This window comes from Anguilla rostrata, chromosome 15 (genome assembly GCF_018555375.3).
Source record: "Anguilla rostrata isolate EN2019 chromosome 15, ASM1855537v3, whole genome shotgun sequence".
Lineage (NCBI taxonomy): Eukaryota > Metazoa > Chordata > Actinopteri > Anguilliformes > Anguillidae > Anguilla > Anguilla rostrata.
Window position 1 is genome coordinate 31,991,756 of NC_057947.1, and position 13,519 is coordinate 32,005,274.

The 13,519-nt window shown below is 43.8% G+C and overlaps 1 protein-coding gene and 1 long non-coding RNA gene across 3 annotated transcripts in view; one reads left to right on the top strand and one right to left on the bottom strand.

Moving 5' to 3' along the window:
- The window catches only part of LOC135240921 (interleukin-1 receptor accessory protein-like 1), a 532,714-nt gene that overhangs the window by 77,837 nt on the left and 441,358 nt on the right, over positions 1-13,519 (top strand). The gene's annotated exons all lie outside the window — the stretch shown is intronic.
- Positions 1,612-6,627, bottom strand: LOC135240932 (uncharacterized). 2 transcript variants are annotated; one of them, XR_010325835.1, is made up of 3 exons: positions 6,014-6,619; positions 4,832-4,979; positions 1,612-1,909 (listed from the first exon to the last, which is right to left on the bottom strand). It is a non-coding gene; the product is annotated as an uncharacterized LOC135240932 (long non-coding RNA). The 2 variants fall into 2 exon arrangements; XR_010325834.1 differs by lacking the exon at positions 1,612-1,909 and having other exon boundaries at positions 4,753-4,979; positions 6,014-6,627.

Here is a 13,519-nt window from a genome sequence, read left to right on the forward strand (position 1 = left end):
TTACTAACTATCCATCCGTCCATCCATTATCTATAGCCGCTTATCCTGGTCAGGGTCGTGGGGGGTGCTGGAGCCTATCCCAGCATGCATTTGGCAAGAGGCAGGAATACACCCTGGACAGGCCGCCAATCTATAGCAGGGCACACACACCATTCACTCACACACTCATACCTACGGGCCATTTAGAGTCTCCAGTTGAACTACCTACATGTCTTTGGACTGTGGGAGGAAACAAAAGTACCCAGAGGAAACCCACGCGGACACAGCCAGTACATGCAAACTCCACACAGTTTCGAACCCAGGACCACCTTGCTGTGAGGAAACAGTGCTACCCACCGCACTCTTACCAACCAACTTGTTCGAACTTGTTTTGGAACTGAGCACCAAAAGTGCTACAAATGTTAGCTTGTAGCTGTGTGTTATTTCACATTATTTAGAAGGTTCTTACCAACCGTAAGAGCTACGATGAGATATTTTCAGTTTGGTGTTTGTGCGGAGGGCAGGCCTGACTCCTGGATGTGTGTGCTGTTCTCGGACTTACTCAATAATCAGGCCCCTTGCATTCCTATGGAAATAAGGTGACAAAGTCAATACTGGCCATTCTTTCGATGGGCTGTTGTGTGAGTCACTTTTGGGTGATTCTTCCTGACACCTGGATACATTAGACTCCAGGCAGCAGCATATCAGCATTTATAAAGGGCCCATACATTATTCATGGCATTATGCTTCCTTTTAAAAAAAGACATTGTTGATGGTTACTTGACATTAATAAATGTGTTAAGGAGGCAGCCAGGTGGCCAAATTGAGACACCTCGTAAAAGGATACAATATGCACTGCTGACAACTACGATTGTCCGTTGCAGTAAAGACCATATAGCAGTGTTCAAGCTGATTTTTGATTAGAAATCCATTGTTTGCTGCAGTCTTTTTCAGAAATAGCCCTCCTAATTCTCCATTTAAAAAACAAAACAAAAAAAAAACACAGTAGAATAACAAGAAGAGAACTGGAGGGGAAACGCTCCAAAAAGTAAAAAAATGACAAAACAAAAATGTGCTATTTTGTGCTTTCCCACTTTACTTTAAAGAATGAAGCCAACCTATAAATGGCTACCATTTTAGCTTCACTGTTGCCCTGGTGACAGAAAGAATGGCAGGCAGCCAAAGCAAACATGTTAACTACGTTTGCAGTAGCTAGTTGTTGAGACGGGATGTACTCTCACACATCTTTTCTTATTTTATTTTAATTGCATTATGCGTCTTGTGTACGCAGTTTACTCTGGAATGAAGTGAAAAACATAATCTGTATAATGCGATGTGTTTGATTCTGTGTGTGTTACTTGTGTTAATGACTACTTGTTATCTGCCGTTGAAAATAGTGTGAATGTGTGTGTGTGAGTTTGGATGTGTGTGAGTCTGAGTGGGAATGTGTGTGAGTGTGAATGTGTGTGTGTGTGTGTGTGTGTGTGTGTGGGTGCACGTGTAAGCGCATGTGTGTGTGTGCACGTGTTGGCGTGAATGTGTGTGTGTGTGTGTATGAGTGTGAGTGTGAGTGTGAGTGTGAGCGTGAATGTGTGTGTGTGTGTGTGTGTGTGTGTGTGTGTGTGTGTGCACGTGTAAGCACGTGTGTGTGTGTGTGTGTATGAGTGTGAGCGTGAATGTGTGTGTGTGTGTATGTCTGAAAGGAGGCTCAGCTGCATGTCCCATCAGGTGTAATTATCCTCTTCTTTCAAGTTATACATCGCTGAAGTTACGGACGTGCAGGAGAGCTCTGCTCAAAGTATGTTTTTGGGGCTGGAGTACCCCTCACTCCACCCACTGATGGGGGCAGTTGTAGCCCATCAGGGGCTGCAGAGGCTCCCCTGTGGGCCCGCACCGTCTTCATCTCGGGGGAACGTCCATCTTCAAAGAGCTCAGCCGTGATCCTGTTAATCAGAGAGCGATGGGGGGGATGGGGTCAGATAAGGAGCCGGGCCCGTAGGTCCCTGCAGTCAGCTGTGTAGCTCTGTAGCCCCGTAGCTCTGTAGCCCCGTTGGTCTCTACAGACGCTCTGTAGCCCTGTAGCCCTGTAGCCCTCTACAGTCAGCTCTGTAGCCCTGTAGCCCTGTAGCCCTGTAGCCCTCTACAGTCAGCTCTGTAGCCCTGTAGCCCTGTAGCCCTCTACAGTCAGCTCTGTAGCCCTGTAGCCCTGTAGCCCTCTACAGTCAGCTCTGTAGCCCTGTAGCCCTGTAGCCCTCTACAGTCAGCTCTGTAGCCCTGTAGCCCTCTACAGTCAGCTCTGTAGCTCTGTAGCCCTAGCCCTCACAGTCAGCTCTGTAGCTCTGTAGCCCCGTAGGTCTCTACAGTCGGCTCTGTAGCTCTGTAGCCCTGTAGCCCTGTAGCCCTGTAGCCCTATAGCCCTGTATTCCTGTAGGTCTGTGCAGTCAGCTCTGTAGCTCTGTAGGTCTCTACAGTCAGCTCTGTAGCTCTGTAGCCCTGTAGCCCCGTAGCCCTGTAGCTCTATAGCCCTGTATTCCTGTAGGTCTGTGCAGTCAGCTCTGTAGCTCTGTAGGTCTCTACAGTCAGCTCTGTAGCTCTGTAGCCCTGTAGTCCTGTAGGTCTGTGCAGTCAGCTCTGTAGCCCTGTAGCTCTGTAGCCCTGTAGTCCTGTAGTCCTGTAGCCCTGTAGCCCTGTAGTCCTGTAGGTCTTTGCAGTACTCGATCTGTCCTCCAGGGGCACCCCTGGAATTAAGGAGGCCTGCCATTATGAACCCCTTATTAACAATTTGAGGACCTCCAATGATGGGTAACCAAATGGCTAATGAGTAATCCTGGTGGCGAAAAAAATATTCCTGGTCTTAACTGAATGTCATCACTGTTATATTGATTTAATGTCTCGTTACTGTTGTTTTATGGTACACCCTTTTATGAGAGAGAGAAGTATAAAATGGCTCTAAAGTAAAATGTGTGTCACATTTGAGTGTCACTGGCATATTTCTCTTCAGAAAATGAACGAGGCCCTGCTGCACATAGAATGATCTGTTTTCTATATTTCTAAATTAGACTTCTGTGAGCAGATAATATGCATTTTGGAGATCGATCAAGCTTAAAGATTTATGTTCCGTGCCACAGTAATGTCTTGTAGAAAACATAACATAAACCACTCCAAAACCTTTGTTTAACAAAATCTAGAATTTCTGATGGTTACTCTCCCTGACTCCTGGTGTATTAGTGCACAATCCTCCTTCTGAATGAAAATGAAAACTTTTTATTAAATTTTAATTGAGCCAGTCAGTTTGGGAATTGTGAATTATATGTTTAACTACATCTTATACAATATGTGACATGGGCAGTCATTTATTTGATTTTTGATAATTGCTGGAATTATTTTATTTCACTCTTTTGTTCGCCCCAGGTCTTTACTCGAAAATACACAACACACAACGCTTCTAAAATGGCTCGTGTGATGCCTTACTTGCCAAAACAAATCTTTATAAAGACGATGATTCAACACAGTGAAGTCCATAGTGGGAGAATTACCATGAGTTACATCACAACAGCGCAACAGTCAATGCAGAATTGAGTTTCCCTGTGTGTGTGTGTGTGTGTGTATATATATATATATATATACACACACACACAAATATACAATATGTATGTATAAAGCCTGTACGGAGGCATTCTTTTCGCAGAACTGCAGGGTGTTGTATTTTTAGTGCCGGTCAGCGTTCCTCACATTGGGATGTAGTGCAACGCTGTTGTTTCATGCTGACACAGAGCCAGCTCAAGGAAAAATCTCAGCTGATGCAGAAAATTAATCTTGCAGAACCCACATATGCTACATGGACGGGACTCATAAATAGGTTATCGTGCGAGCGTGTGTGTGTGTGTGTGTGTGTGTGTGTGTGTGTGAGAGAGTGTGTGTGTGTGTGTGTGTGTGAGAGAGTGTGTGTGTGTGTGTGTGAGAGAGGAGAGTGTGTGTGTGTGTAAGAGAGAGAGGTGTGTGTGGAGAGAGAGAGTGGTGTGGTGGTGTGTAGAGAGAGAAGTGTGTGTGTGTGAGAGAGAGAGAGTGTGTGTGTGTGTGTAAGAGAGTGTGCGTATGTTTGTGTGTGTAAGAGAGTGTGCGTATGTGTGTGTGTGTAAGAGTGTGTGTATGTGTGTGTAAGAGTGTGTGTAAGAGAGTGTGTGTGTGTGTGTGTGTGAGAGAGAGAGAGAGTGTGTGTGTGTGTGTGTAAGAGAGAGAGAGTGTGTGTGTGTGAGAGAGAGAGAGAGTGTGTGTGTGTGTGTGTGTAAGAGAGTGTGCGTATGTTTGTGTGTGTAAGAGAGTGTGTGTATGTGTGTGTAAGAGTGTGTGTAAGAGAGTGTGTGTGTGTGTAAGAGTGTGTGTGTGTGTGTGTGTGAGAGAGAGAGAGTGTGTGTGTGTGTGCGTGTACATGCGTGCTCTTACGGCTTATCCTTGTACTCTAAGTTTTTTGTCTGCATGTGTGCATTCATGTGTCCACATGTACATGAATACATTTTTATCTCCGAATAAATGCTGATTTTTAAAAAAATCCTTTCTTTTCCCAAAGGCTCAGTGGGGTTCTGTTCAGCACAAATTTCAGATTTTGGTTCAGTCCTGAGACACTAAAAAAAATCAATTTTTCAATACCTCTCGCAAAAACAGAAGAGCAAAGTGAATGAAGAATACGCGCAGCGTTAGAGACTCTTTAGTTCCCTGCACACCCACATTGTTTCTGACTCTTTTCCAGGCATGAAACAGGAGCTGACCTCCATCTCACAATTACGTCTTTTAATATTCCTTTTCGTTTTTCAGAACAAAGAGACTTTTCGTCTGCAGAATGTTATTTTTCCACATTAGCTCTGTAGCGCGATTCAGTCCCTGGTGTTCAGTGTTAGTGTTCCCGGTGCAGTCCCTGGTGTTCAGCGTTCCCGGTGCAGTCCCTGGTGTTCAGCATTCCCGGTAGCGTTCATCTTGGAATCCTTTGCCTCTTTGCTCTAGAACTTGCAAAGTGAAGAGGAAGAGAAAGAGGGCCCACTCCAAACTAAAACCCCTCCATTGTGTGCTACACATTTCATTCAAAATACCCCTTGGGTACGATCTATTACTGTAATTCATTTTTTTACCCATTGCAAGAGGACCAGGGCAAACGGACAAGTGGATCCACTCCCTGATGTAATTGCACCAATATTATTAATGACAGCAACAATGACATTTATTAACACAAACATCCGTCATTGTAATATCACTATTAATAAAAATAATCACTCCCAGGGGAAGGGCTTTCTCTCAGTGCGCAACAAGTTCCCATGATGCTCCATCAGTGTTTCGTTGCATCGGTGGTTTGTGCTGATGCCTTTCAACTCGCCGATGCCTTTCGACTTTTAACGACGTGGCAGTGTAGCATAATGAGACAACCTTCGCTTGCAAGCAGAGAAGTCCAGGCAGTAATTATTTTAATGTTAATTAACAAGGACCACCGAGTGAATGCGGTGGAAGAGACTCAGCCCTGAAAGGTGGAAGTCCAGGTGAAATTAACGCCAGATTTCCAGCGTCAGAAATGCAAGACCAACGAAGTGAAACTGAAATTCAGTGCCGGGGATGCGTGTTTGAATCAGAACCAAAATATTAATGTTAAACACAAGGTGGTGTGTCGCAAGTCATATGTCACCATGGATACCAGGCACTGCATGCACGTGTGCAACTTTGTGTCATTTATTATTTTAAAAAGATTTTTCAACTTGACATCAGGTTTGAAGCCAAATAATTATTATATTTCAATTTTGTATGGAAAAAAAAAAGAAAAAGCAAATGCCACACTGCAAAATTATCAGTTTTCTCTGAATTAACATCAGTTAATTGAGTCTCACATACCGACAAAACAAGTGAGAACATTTTGGTCTGTCTGACCTTCATCAGTCCTGGAAAGTACGAGCCTCTTCGGTCAATGTGTGCGGTACTTTTGCTTGGCAAGTACCCAACTCCATACGGAGGGACTATAGGTTATGAATATAATTTGCAGTTAAATGGGGCTTACACAAAATGTCTTCCTTTTTCTCCTTTTTGAAGACGTTAACCTTCCCAGGGAAGCTGCTCGAGTCCCAACGACGAGGAGGAGGAGGAGGAGATAAGATAACAGGTGAAAGCTCGGATGTGCAGAATTCCCAACTTGTTCAACTTTTCACACGGTTTTCAAGATTATGGAAACAAATAGTCTACCTGCCAGCTCTCCGTATATCTTCATGAACGGATCGCCCGTTTAGAGCGCTTTACCTAGTGGGAGCCTCCTTCAGCGACTTGCATGATTAAGACTGCTATTTCAAGCTCCAGTGCTCAGTGTGTCAATAACAGACTCTGTGATCCCAAAACAGCAATTACACCTAAATTAAAAAGATAATAAGGATATTAGGACTGTTTTTTTTCTCTCAAGGAAGCAAGAGAAACGAAAGCTTTATGCTCTTTGCCGTTTAATAAAAATTCCCAACTGTTTTGCGATTAATATTTAATCTGAACATGCTAATGGTTGGTTTGAGCTGCAAGTCTTAATAAGCTACGATTCATTGATTATGAAATGTTTAACTTTTGTGAACTCAATGAATGGGTCCATTAGTGTTTACTAATGTGAATCTTCTAAAGTGATATTGTCTAAAGAGGGTATTATGGCTGTTGACTGGGAAATGGGTGAATGAGAATAGTTAAGTAACACAATTAGTTAACTGCCAGCTGAGTACTAGTGAACAATTGGCGCAGAGTTTGATAAACTGCCACGTTTACTTGATCACGCTTTTGCCCTATTACAGGTCACACAGTGCAGCAGATTATTCTCCATAGATTCTACCAGTTTCACAGGAAATTAAATTAACTTAAAAATCTATTGATTTATTAATTAATCCACTTTAATTAGACAAGTCTGGGGATTCGTGTGACATTAATTATTGAGTTAATTAATGGGCTGTAGTAATTAGCAGACCTGATTTCAATATTAAGCACACATGCCACGGCTAGGAAAGTGGATACCTGCTTCTCATTGGCTGTGTAAAGTCACGTGACGGCTCCTTTGTCGGACCACATCATAGATGGAATCTGTATCCTTCGTTGTCAGGGAGGACGTGTATTCTTCTGGCCCTGCTAATTAAACACGTGCGGCACTGTGCACGGGGACTGTTTTATGGGTACACGTTGTTATGTTCTACGATTTGAAGCTGTGCCTTCAAACCGTAAAAAAAAAAAAATCAACCTACTTCAGTCAAACTCTCGAAACGGGGTTGTTTTTCACGGAAGTCTTGAGTTATTGAGCTGCGTGGCGTGCTGAAATTTTTACTCCAAAGTTCTCAGCAGCGTGATGGACATCCGCTCGTTCCTTTTCCCTAGCGGAGAACGCGTCTTTATGGGCATCATCGCAAAACTGTCAGCGCTTCGGCGTGATTTAAAGGGCCGCGTGGTTCATGTTTTAAAAGCTCCATTAGTCTAAAAAAAGGTGAGGCATTTGTTTAATGTCTGTGTGAGCCCTACATGAGTTAGAACAAGGTTTTCATTCGATCCTCTCTGCGATCACGACCGATCTCTCCATAACCATGAAGAGTTCTGAACCTCCCTCTGTCACCTCCCTCAGTCTCCTCCCTGTCTCCCCCCTTGTCACCTCCCTCAGTCTCCTCCCTCAGTGTCCTCCCTCTCTCTCCTCCCTCTGTCACCTCCCTCTGTCTCCCCCATGTCTCCTCCCTCTGTCTCCTCCCATGTCACCTCCCTCTGTCCTCCCCTTGTCTCTTCCCTCTGTCTCCCCATCTCCCCATCTCCCCCATGTCCCTCCTCAGGTCCTCCCTCTCTCACCTCCCTCTGTCACCTCCCTCAGTCTCTTCCCTGTCTCCCCCATGTCTCCTCCCTCAGTGTCCTCCCTCTGTCTCCTCCCTCTCCCACCTCCCTCTGTCACCTCCCTGTCTCCCCCCATGTCACCTCCCTCTGTCTCCCCCCATGTCTCCTCCCCATGTCTCCTCCCTCTCTCGCCTCCCTCCATGAGCCCAACAGTGTTATTATGTACTCTGTACCTCCGTAAGTGTAACTTCCGAAGTTTCCAAGTGTTTGTTAAAGAGCACTCGGATATTTTCTCTGAGTGTTCTACCAAACGCTCGCTCATTAGGTTGTGTAAATGAAGCTTTAGACTTCACTTCAAGTTCTCAAAAAAAAAAAAAGTCAGGAGGTATTTGAAAATGAATCCCGGAGAAAGCAGTTTATCTGGGACAGAAGAGCACTCCAGATATATTATCTGTAATTGCCTGGAACATCCAATCAAATGTTTTCTCCCCATTTTTTTTTTTTGTTGTTGCATAGAAACAGCACCGGTGCCTCTTAGAACTGGAGCGGCTCCTCCTCTGTTTGGGGGACGGCAGTAGAGCTCAGCCCTGTTTACGGGGCACTCCTTGGCACCAGTGGGGTTGCTGGTTCAAACCCCAGGTGGGGAAGTACTGTTCTACTTGAGGGCAATGTAAACTCCAGGTGGGGCAGGGCTGTCGTATCTGAGGGCAATGTAAGCTCTAGGTGGGGCAGTACTGTCTACCTGAGTGCAATGTACTTCACCTGAGTATCTTTTGGTGACTGTCCAGCTGTTTACAGGGGAAATATATACTCAATGGCCACTTTATTAGGTACACATATCCAGTACTGGCTAGAACCCACTTTTGCCAACATAGCAGACTGAATTCTTTGTGACATTGATTCAGCAAGGTGCTGGGAGCAGTCCTTAATTTGAGAGGAACTGGTGCATGTTCTCGTGTCTGGGACCCAGTGGGGGTAGGGTGGGGTGAGGATGTGGGGGGGGGGGGGGTCGAAGGTAATGGGATGGCTAATAACTGCATTCATTACTGCAGAATAAAACATTAATGCACCCGTGAGAACTCTGGTAATCCCTGGAACTTTCTTGGATGAGAGAAAGCGAGAGAGCGAGAGGGCAGCATCATTTAGTGTGCGTGCGTGTTTGTGTGCACGTGTGTGTGTGTGCATGTGTGGCTGTGCGTGCGTGTGTGCGTGTACGTGTTGTGCATGTGCAGGCGCAAATGTGTTTTTTGATAGTGTGCCTGTGGGTGAGCACGCATATGTGCACATTTAAATATTTGTGCGTGCGTGAGTGTACACAGTGCCCTCCAGAAATGATTTACACCCTTGATAAAAACGAGCAGAGAAGGCTGAATAAAATACCTGTGCTCATCTTTATCAAATTGGGCACAGTAAGAGGAAAAGATGAACCCCCTGACCGCCCCCCCCCGCCTCCCCCTCTGCCTGTGAATAGATCCGGTCAGTTTTAATGAGCTTAAGTGCAGCCTGTCTCTGATCCCGAACCTGCCCTCGTTGCTTATGACACTGACGGGACCGGTGCGCACTGTGGCCCTTACGCCTTTCCGGCTGCTGCCGAAGTGCAGTCAGGCAGCAGCGGGGTGGACGATATGAAGCATCAGGACGGCATTTAAGCACCATAACTGACGTACAGTACGGGACACGGGGCCCGCTGTGGCAGAGAGGAACGGTTAAATCAGCCCTGAGACTGCATTGCAGCTCTTTTTTTCTTAGCAAGCTTTTTAAAAATTTTTTACTTTGACTAAACTGTTCCTGGGCTGAGGTTCTCAGGTTCTGCTTTGGGGGGGACCCCTGCTTGTGATGGTCTCAGTTCCATCCAAGCTCTTGCTCAATTAAGGCTGTTGAACATAATGTGCTTAAGTTCTTTCATACTTTTTTTTTTCCTTAAACTTGTTAACACAGTGCAGGTTTTGCTCATTATCACTTGCTTTGCCTTTGAATTCTTTGGTAGCTGCCAAAAGGTGAGTTTTAGTGGCTGTATGTCCACACTTTAACCAGTTAGAGCTTGTTGATTCACCGTCACATTCATAAAACCGGTTTTTTAAACCTGTCTCTATCTTTGTCATTTGCAGTATTGCACAGTATGGCGAATATGGGACTTTTATTCTTCGTGGTATGCGTATATATTTCTGACATAATGTGGCTTAAGAGGGTAAGTAATCCCTCACAGCATGGAAAGCGCAATTGAGAAAAATTAACGGCTTGTTAACAATCTGGTATTACAGTCGTGGTTGGAAACAGAACCAGCATACACAGGGGTCCCCCAGGACCGAACTTGAGAACCAATGATGTGAAACATCTGGGCTCTCTTTTGAAGTGTCGAATTGGGAAATATGTGAGTGGATGCACAACCTTAGGGACTGAGTAGCCAATCGGATGAGGGGATGATTATGCCAGGGGTTTGTACGCTCGCTGGATTCGCGCCTTGTGCTCATAGTAAGGACTCGCATCCATTTACCGACTCACATCCATATACTGACTCACATCCATATACTGACTCACATCCATATACCGACTCACATCCATATACCGACTCACAGCCATTTACCGACTCACATCCATATACCGACTCACATCCATTTACCGACTCACATCCATATACCGACTCTCATCCATTTACCGACTCACATCCATTTACTGACTCACATCCATATACGACTCACATCCATTATACCACATTCACATCCATATACCGACTCACATCCATATACCGATCACTTACACATCCATTTACATCCGACCAATCACTGACTCACATCCATATACCGACTCACAGCCATTTACCGACTCACATCCATTACGACTCACACCATATACCGACTCACATCCATTTACCGACTCTCATCCATTTACCGACTCACATCCATTTACCGACTCACATCCATATACTGACTCACATCCATTTACTGACTCACATCCATTTACTGACTCACATCCATTTACTGACTCACATCCATTTACCGACTCACACCCATTTACTGACTCACATCCATACGACTACCTGCAAATACTAGGTCCTAGAACCACTTCAAAGGCATGTGCAGGCGGATGTATGGCAAATACAGTCCAGAAGCGGTGTTTGGTTTGGTGTGCGTTGTGTTGCCTAGTGACCGCTGAGGGCCATAACTATAAATGCAAGTTACTGCTGGTCATTTTTCAGATGATACGTGTTGGCTGGGGCTAGAGATGGCAAGCAAAATGGCCACCAGTGCGACTAAAATAAAAAAACATCCATTGGCAAATTTAAATATTTAAGATCAGTCACTAAATCAATTAATGGGAGTGGAAGTCCCATTGAAGGTCTTTTCTGGCATTGTTCCAGTGTACTGGTAAATGCTGTGCTAGTGCATTTAATAGTATAGGGCAACTGCTTAATATAAGCAAGTCAAGCATTAAATCTGTTCTGTTCTGTAACCACAAAATTTCAAAGCAGGGCTTGACAATAAGGATTGCCCACTGGCCCTGAGCCACTATTGGTCACACAGTTGATTGATCTGTCACTTTCCCAATCAGGCCATTACCCTAAATGAGTCTTATCCGGGTCAAAGAGAAAAATATGTTTTTACCATCCTGGAAACTACGCTGCAACTTGATCATTTCTGTATCGACACTTAGTTATCGATAACTAAAGTTACAGATTTATCATTCATTCATTTTTGGCCCGTATAGAGAACCAATAAAGAACTTAGGACTTGGTGCTTGATCATTCATTAATATCTGTATGATTGGACAGTACTCGTGAGGTAAAACGGCTATATAAAGAAGTAATGAAGTAGCAGTGACATTTAAATGATAATGGTACCTACCTAGCCAACTCATCTACCTTTACTTATTGCTAGCCAGCTAAGGGACTAAGAGAATGACCTAGGCTATATATCAGCTGATTATATTATTACTGCCGTAATTGTCTTGTCCTCAGTTAAACTGATTCGAAATCACCCGGCAATGGAGAAGTCATCCATGATATTTAACCTTGATCGGTTGAAACCTTTCAGAACGATGAAGCTGACCCATAATTTGGCTGCAGTGATTGGCAGATTTTCATATTTATTAAAGGGCTATTTTTTTTGCCCTGCAAGGCTTCACAATGGTAGACACATGCAGCTTTTCACAACTTTTGGAAATATGTCATAGTTGAGACCGAACAATCAAATATCGGGCTCTATTTTTTGGAATGGGCGCAGTCAATTAAGCATTATTAAACAAAATAAAACCAGGGAAGATCAGACAATACCAGTGATCCCCATTCACAGCAGTAAAATGACCTGGTGTTGCTCAAACAAAAAAAAAACAAAAAAATTATTATGCACAAGGCCATTATTAATTTTCAACAATGGCTTGGGGCTTAGCTGAACTGAGTGGGACAGAATGAGTCGTGGTTTTGTCATGTTTTAAATACTGTTATTTTGATAATCTTTATCTCCCGGTTCGAAATCAGCATAGGTTTGACTCGTATTGCTTACTCATAGACGTTGCTAAGCAACGAAACAGCCAGTCTATACCCATGTGGCATGTTTGTAACATCTATATATAGAGGGAAAAGAGAACGTGTATGGAAGGGTATAGAAGAGGTAAAACTTGCTTTTCACCTCACGCATGTTCGCCAACCAATTCTGTAAAGCCTACAGAAAATCCTGACTGGCTGGGTTATTCCCTATTCGAAATATCGAAATATCTACTTGATCACATTACCTTGAAGACATTGGTAATGACATTGTGTGACCATCAGAAATTTGAAATGAAATATGAAAACCAAAAAAATAAGAATTTATTTATTTTTAATTATTATTTATCATTTCATGTTGAAAAATACTGGGCAAAGTAAAACATGTTCATGCTGATTATAAAATTCCCACCGGCAAAAATGTCATATTAAGACTACTTAATTTTGTTTGTACGAACTAATACTGTTAGGAATTTGTAATGATAATTATTTAAAAGGCTAATTGTTTTTACGTATCCATCAAATTCATCCATTATCTATACCCACTTCCTGGTCAGGGTCGCAGGGGGTGCTGGAGCCTATCCCAGCATGCGTTGGGCGAGAGGTAGGAACACACCCAGGACAGGCCGCCAGTCTATTGCATAGCACACACACCATTCACACCTAGGGGCAATTTAGAGTCTCCAGTTAGCCTACTGGAAACCGGAGTACCCGGAGGAAACCCACATGGACACGGGGTGAACATGCACCACCGTGCTGCCCGCACATTCATTACACTGTTGCAAAATATTGCACTAGTTGTCATTTATCATTTTAACTACGGTCAATTAAAATGAAAAGATTGCTCAAGTTGCATTTATTTTCATTCTTCTCATTACAGGAGGTTGTAAGTAAAAGTACAGAACACAGTACCCCAGGGACCACCACAATGCAGTATAAGAACAGCCATAAACAATTAAAAATAGAAATAAATACAGGAATAAAAAATTATTTAAAAAAAGTGAAAATGAACAATACGAAAAAATGAAAAGTACACACTTTATCTGCTTCAGGGATTTGTATCAGTCAAATTGGACCGCATATAATCCCTGAAAACCATTGATTGGCAATCCGCTGTATGATGGGCTATGACTTTGAGCGGGTGGGTGAGAGAGGGCTCAAATGCCAGACTAGACTGACCCGAAAATTCAAATGTGCTGCACCAAAAGTGCACTGCGCTGTGCGATAAAGGCTTACACACCCCCCAGCAGCGCC